Here is a 6,934-nt window from a genome sequence, read left to right on the forward strand (position 1 = left end):
CGACGACTAATACGTCCATGACGACGACTGAAGTCAGTTTGTCTGGTATGTTTCACAATTTTTCATTTACATTACTCCCGAAAGTATTGAATTTTATAATTTTCTACATTTCTTTTTCGCATAGCTGACGACGATGAAAACAGCGACGACGACGACGACGATGAAGACGACGACGACGACGACAGCGATTCTGACCTCGAAAAGAATGATGGTGTCTCTGCTGCTAGTACAAGTCTTGATATTTCGCCAGATAACAATGTTGCGGCGGATGGAGCAGCATTGGTGGTGACATCAAACATATCTCCAATCAGTCTGGACAACTCTGGGGCGGCACTACAATCAACCTTAAATTCAGGTTCGCAAATTAACTTCACATCGTGATAAAACTAGCTGGCTACACTTGTTGCTGGGTATTTTGTTTTAACTGTATACATTATTTGTAGATCTTGAAGTTTCAGACAGCGGTGAAGAGGATGATGCTGATGAGACCGACAAATCCGAGATTTCATCCGCCTTTTTGGCCGAAATGGCGACAGGGGTAGCCGAAAACCAGGTTTCTGATGAAGATGGGATACAGGATAAATAATTTCATTTATTGTCTTGATATCTTGTAAAGTCGTACCGCTTGACAATAAGTTGTCATCATCCCAAAAGGTGACAAGACATGCACTATCATTGTGCCGCTTATTAACTGTACTGTTCAAATATGTATTTTGAACGTTTTATTGATAACTACGGCATGAACTTACTGGTTGGACCTACTATTTTTTAGGTTGGGTATATAGTTAGGTTAGGTTAACCTCACCTAAACTAAACATGTAGTACATTAGATTTTTGTTGACAAAGCAGAAACATTTGAATAAAAATGGTTTTATAGAGCAATAAAATTATCTAACATGGTTAATTGTGTCACCTGGGGCCACTCTCAGAGCCCCGCTTAAGCCAAAAAAAATAGACTTAAACATAGTCCGATTTTTTTCCGTCCCAGAAAAAAGTTTAAACTTTTTAAATTTTTAAAATCCGCTTAAAATCTAATCTGATCCGAAATTGAGCCGGGGCACTGGACACGGATTGAAATGGTGTCCAGAGAAAAACTAACGACCAAAACTAAGCCAAAAATGCTGCGACTGCTATTTAGTAGTCGTAAGCCCAAATCTCTCTCTTTCTCTCACCTGTTAGCTCACAAGTAAATACTTCAATTTTACTTGGAACTATTTTTTAACATTTTATTTGAGTATGCTATAGCATACTCAACTAAAATTACAAGCTAATTCCTCCGAGTGACGAACAAGTGATTCGTCCTTGAGTCTCCACCGGGCCTTGACTTGCAAATTATTGCAGTATATAAAAGAAGGCAAACATTTGAGAGACTAAGTGAACGTGATATAAGGGAACATTATAGTGTGCTAGGGTGGTGCGCCAGCTTGGAGCGCAAGAGAGCTTATTAAACTTTATCATCATCTTGAAGGGAAAATAATTACGACGGTCCCTTGTTTCTACAGTCCTACGTTTCTTACTGGTGCATTTTGGAAATACCACAACTATACGCTACAAGGGCAATTTAATAAGCAGTGAAAAAATGAGGCGCACGTTTGTAAGAAAAATTAGTAATTGGAAGTATCGATTTTATCATTTTATTTAAAGTGTTATCAGTTTTCGAATTCTCATTATTATTATTATTGAAACTTGTTTACTAGGACTGATCGCTACAGCTGTTATCGCCACTTCATAAGCACGCGAATCAATTTTAGCTCCTAAATTGCATTCCCGGTGGTATTGATCTACGTGATCCTTCTTTCAAATTTCCGACAGGTTAGAAATTGTGGTCTTGACATAAAATTTGGCCGTGACTCACTCTCCTTTCATTCATTTTTTTACAGATAGACCTCTATTGACCTATCGAGGTGACGAAAGTGTTGATTTATGTTATCAAGTATGGGCTCTACATACATCAATCATTGGTCACAGGTCACGAACGGGCCACTTCCTATCTATGAATAAACCGTAGTAACGTTAGAAGTAGCTCACCCTGCAATAATTTGAATATCACTTTGCACCAATGGTGCCGAATTAGCCGACAAAATATGTACAGAAGCATTTGCAGGGTGAGCTAATATGGTTTTGATTTAAATTCGGACCAAAGGTGCTGAATAACCGCAAGTATAAAATTTATATGTTTTAGCATCAATGGTGCAGAATAATGGAACAAATAGATGTAGAATTTTCAAAAAATTTTGCAACAATGGTGCAGGATAATCAGGTAGAATACCTGAATACAGGTCATGTAGTTTTGCACCAATGGTGTAGAATAAGGCGACAAAATAAATATCCAATTTTGACATAATTTAAATTTTTTGTCAAGAAATCATGATTCCGTAGTGTCAAATTTTTGTTACTATTTTCATCAGTTATTCTGCAGTTTTGGTGCGGTTCGCATCGATTCCCCCAATTGTTTCGCATCAGTTTAAATAACCGATTGTTCGGTACCAACGGTGCTACCTATTCCAAAATTGTAGTCCTTTCTCGGTCTATTTTGCACAATTAATTCGCACCATTTGCGCCACGGATTGTTCGACCCCAATGGTGCGTCTAATTTATTCAATAATGGTCACTGGGATTATTAATTAGCATGAATTGATGCAAAAAACTCGTGAACACACAGACAGACGGACGGACAGGAGGAATTCAATAGCTCTCGTGCTACGCAGTGTGAGCTAATAACGACTAGATTTATCTAAGTCAGTCCCATGTTTGAGTACATGTTGTTTTGAATGCAAATAAAGAAAGCTTGAGAACTCATTTGTATGATGCAATCGTTAATGAAGAACAATTTATTATATACTAATATATTCCCTCGCGATAATTGCACCGACATGAAGACGATAATAATATAATTAAATAATTCACCACGTTCTCAGTCCACCCATGATAAGGCTGCTTCTTCAGCTACTGTAACAATTAATCTCTTATAAAGAACTATTTTCTGCATGCTTTTCACTAGCCCCAATTGAGTACTGCATCTAAACAAATGTGTCACCACCATTAATTATGAGTGAAGACCATTAATTTTTTTTAATCGACTTACTTGTCTAGCAGATTGACGTGACTGAATGTGAGATGAATGACGTGAATGTGAGATTGATCACGGTGGTCAGGTTGCAACCTGTGGGGGAGAAACATGTATATATAATTGTTATTGTTAAAGACAGAAGGTAAATTATAATTACTTACGTTGACAGAATAAGGTTTGATAGTGGAGATCATTTTTGTTATTGATAATGAATTTGGAATGGGCAGGTCGTTTTAACAAGGAGAAAATGATTTTGGAGCTATGGTCGGGCAGGATTTAGTCTCATGAAAAGTTGCGACTGGTTTAAACCAAAAGTTGAGTTGAGCCAATCCAAAAATAATCCGATCAGGGCTCTGGGACGGTCCAAAAAACGGACTTAAACCGCGCTCAAATAAAGATTAGCTTAAGCTGATATTTAAGCCGGGGCTCTGGGAGTGGCCTCTGGTTGTTGGAAAGAGAATTATGAGACACCCACCTGCTGAAATCAAGCTTGTCTCAACTAACTATACCTGATTACGATGGGTAACACGTTTGCACTGCATAAGATCGACCTGTCATACGTGTCGAGTCATAAACTGTTTGTTTAGTGTGCACATGTTTGCACTAAACAAGATTGTCGTGTCGTGTCATAAACTGTTTGTTTAGTGTGCACATGTTTGCACTAAACAAGATTGTCGTGTCGTGTCATAAACTGTTTGTTTAGTGTGCACATGTTTGCACTAAACAAGATTGTCGTGTCGTGTCATAAACTGTTTGTTTAGTGTGCACATGTTTGCACTAAACATGATCGTCGTGTCATGTCTCACACTATTTGTTTAGTGTGCACATGTTTGCACTAAACATGATAGGCGTGTCATGTTAGGGACTGTTTGTTTAGTGTGCACATGTTTGCACTAAACAAGATTGTCGTGTCGTGTCATAAACTGTTTGTTTAGTGTGCACATGTTTGCACTAAACATGATCGTCGTGTCATGTCTCACACTATTTGTTTAGTGTGCACATGTTTGCACTAAACAGGACTGACGTGTCATGTCTCAAACTGTTTGTTTAGTGTGCACATGTTTGCACTAAACGAGATCTCCTTGTTTCCCCAGACAGAATACCTGAAGACTAGCTAATACTCTTGTGAGTTGACCATTCCTCGCTCAGCATCGCCCTTATCCCCCCTGGTACTAATACCCTGCCTTGAGACTAGCTAATACTCTTGTGAGTTGACCATTCCTCGCTCATCATCGCCCATGATCCCCCCTGGTACTACTAGCCTGCCTTGGGACTAGCTAATACTCTTGTGAGTTTACCATTCCTCGCTCAGCATCGCCCCTGGTACTACTACCCTAGCTGAAGAGTAGCATTATAGCTCCACGACGCTCCAGCCCCAATTATTACAAGGTATCTGCACATGCTTGTTTGTAAATTGTATGCTCTCCCCTCCTTACTCTGTAGTGCAATTCCACGTTGCCAAATGATCAAGAAGCATGTCTTTTTTTCTATAAATGAAAAAAATACAAATAAAATTGTCCATTTATGATAGGGTCAAGACAGGACAACCAACAATCACCATATACAAAAAGACCTTCCTTGTAAAGATGGGTAGGTATCTACTAATTTTGCAATATTATAATGAATGACTTGAATTTTAAATTTTTGCGTGATAGCTTGTGACACGTCCGCTGCAGTTATTGAAGACGTCGGGATTCTACATCCTTCTGAAAGGTCATCGACATTACAAATAGGCGACGTCGAAAAGGATAAGCCGGATGGCGATGGGGTAGTCACAAATAGTCGGTCTTCTAGGAATTCAAGTCGGTCGTCGCCCACTTTATCCAGTTCCCCTTTGTCTAAAGAAATGGGGCGGAAAAAGGGTGATAACCAGGAAAATGGAGATGGAGTGTCATCCAGCAGTGGTGGTGAACATGATGACGATGATGAAGCATCATCATCAAAGTGTCAACAATCGGCTGCTCCTAGGGATGATGACAAACCGCCGGGGTTTGAAATTATAGCAGAGGGTCTTTCGTTTGCCGATGCCCTGGAACCAGATGGGCATGACACCCCAACAACTCGGGGTGATGAACATTTATTCATTTTGAGCAAAAACCAGGAATGCACAACACCACATTCTTCCCCACGTTGTCAACCCTGGAGAGCCTGGAGCTGGAAAGCCAACCCGGAGAGGGATATGACAAATCCAGAGCCCATGTCGCTTGATCATGTCCAACCCGCGGTCCATCCCCTTCCAATTTATCTCACTTGGACTTGGATGATGCGCCACTTACAAGTTCTTGTAATATAAAAATTTAACAATTTATTTCAAGACCAACATTATTGAACACCTACATTACATAAAATTGGGTTTATTCTATATAGGTGGCGAGGGAGGTAGAATCCACACACAACCGCTCCGGCCACCCACAATTCCATGCCGAAGCCCATTGTTTGAATTCTCACCGGTTCGAGTGACTGCCAGTCATAGCATTATGCTCGACACAACGAACCCAATTCCATTGTCTTCTCTCAACTTTTGTTCACTTGCTTCTTCTTCTTCTGCTCCTCACATCAGCCCTCGCCATGATTGGACTTATCAAGACACCGATAATCAGCTCACAAGAAAATCGGGTACAGAAAAAAAAACTTTACACAGCATTTTATTTAACCTCTATGCGAAAGAATTCTTTAGGTTATAAAAAAGCTGACTTTTCCACCTTTTTTATTTTTCAAATAGATTGGACGATTGTCAAAATGACGGCTCCACCAGCGCCCTTTAGAGCGGTAGAGCAAGTAGCCCCAGACCCACCCAGCTCCAAACCGCTGCGAACGGGGAGCAGCGTAAAAATTGTCGTCCCTGGCGGTACCAGGTATCCAGAAGGTGTAATCAAAGAGTTTCTTTACGGAACCAGGGACGAGGAATTCAAGAGGATGGACAAACTCAACGCTGATCTGGAACTCCAACGGCTGGATACGAAGAAAGAGGAGACAAATTTTCGAAGAGAGTAAGCCTGTAGAAAATTTAAAATTGCACAACAATAATAGCAACAACGTTTGATGGGTGCAAGTGATGCATTGGTGTAAAGAAAAAAATTTAATAGAGTGCATTGTATATTTGTCTTTCAGCAATGGGAGACCACTGTATTCACAAAAGCAGCACATTGTGTCACATGCCAAAGGCTTCTATATTCAAACACCGCAGCCATTCAAGCAACACAACGTTAACCATTCTGGAAAAAAGAGTCCTCCCTCATCCCGGCTGCGGGCAAGTCCAAAAAAGAGACAATTTGTTGGACATGTTCCAAGATTCCCAGTAGTTGAAGAACTTCCCACCAATGAATTTCTCCATCTACAGTTTACCAACAAGAACTCGTATATGTATAGACTTGCCTCGGAGTTCCTCCAAACCATTGGAATAGTATCGACCTTTGGAGGTCCTTCCCTTCCCCATATCACCGACCTCGATTCAATCATTACAATCAAGAGGAAAATTGACAAGTATTTTGAAAATTTAATATATTTCCTCCAACAGAAAAAGACCTTTCGTAGACACAGAGGCCAGCGGCCTAGTCCCAACACAAACACTAGAGCTCAACCAGCAGTCACCACATCTACTACTTTTACTACCACCACTACTACTTCTACTTTTAGTGCTACTACCTTGCCATCAAGAGCTCCATCCCAGGCGGTGCCATCTCAAATGATGGATTTGGATGAGTCCCACAACTTGGCATCATCATCATCATCATTACCAACGTTGTCGCCGCAAAAAAGAAGGGGTTCTTCCTCGTCGGATGATGACCTAGGATTTTTGGCTGAGGTAGCAGAGCGGGATCGTCCTTTCCTTGCACAAACACTAATGTCCTCTGGCGGCTTGCC

The sequence above is a fragment of the Folsomia candida genome, unplaced genomic scaffold (genome assembly GCF_002217175.1).
Source record: "Folsomia candida strain VU population unplaced genomic scaffold, ASM221717v1 Fcan01_Sc005, whole genome shotgun sequence".
Taxonomy (NCBI): domain Eukaryota; kingdom Metazoa; phylum Arthropoda; class Collembola; order Entomobryomorpha; family Isotomidae; genus Folsomia; species Folsomia candida.